Here is a 283-nt window from a genome sequence, read left to right as displayed (position 1 = left end):
GGGCGGAGCTGAGGTAGGTGGGGCTGAGGTGGGCGGAGCTGAGGTAGGTGGGGCGGAGCTGAGGTGGGCGGAGCTGAGGTGGGCGGAGCTGAGGTGGGCGGAGCTCAGTGGTAGCAAGTTTGCCTACCGTGCTAGAAGCCTAAGATACCATCCCCAGCGCAGTAAGAAGTGATAATAAAATTTAATGTATAATTTCGGATGGAAGCTGCCAGCTGGCCCAGGAAGAGCTCCCCTCACCTCAGAACAGGTCACAACAGCATTTCCATCTGCTTCCCTGACCGGT

This window comes from Microtus ochrogaster, linkage group LG2, assembly GCF_000317375.1.
Source record: "Microtus ochrogaster isolate Prairie Vole_2 linkage group LG2, MicOch1.0, whole genome shotgun sequence".
Taxonomy (NCBI): domain Eukaryota; kingdom Metazoa; phylum Chordata; class Mammalia; order Rodentia; family Cricetidae; genus Microtus; species Microtus ochrogaster.
This window is presented reverse-complemented; position numbering follows the sequence as displayed.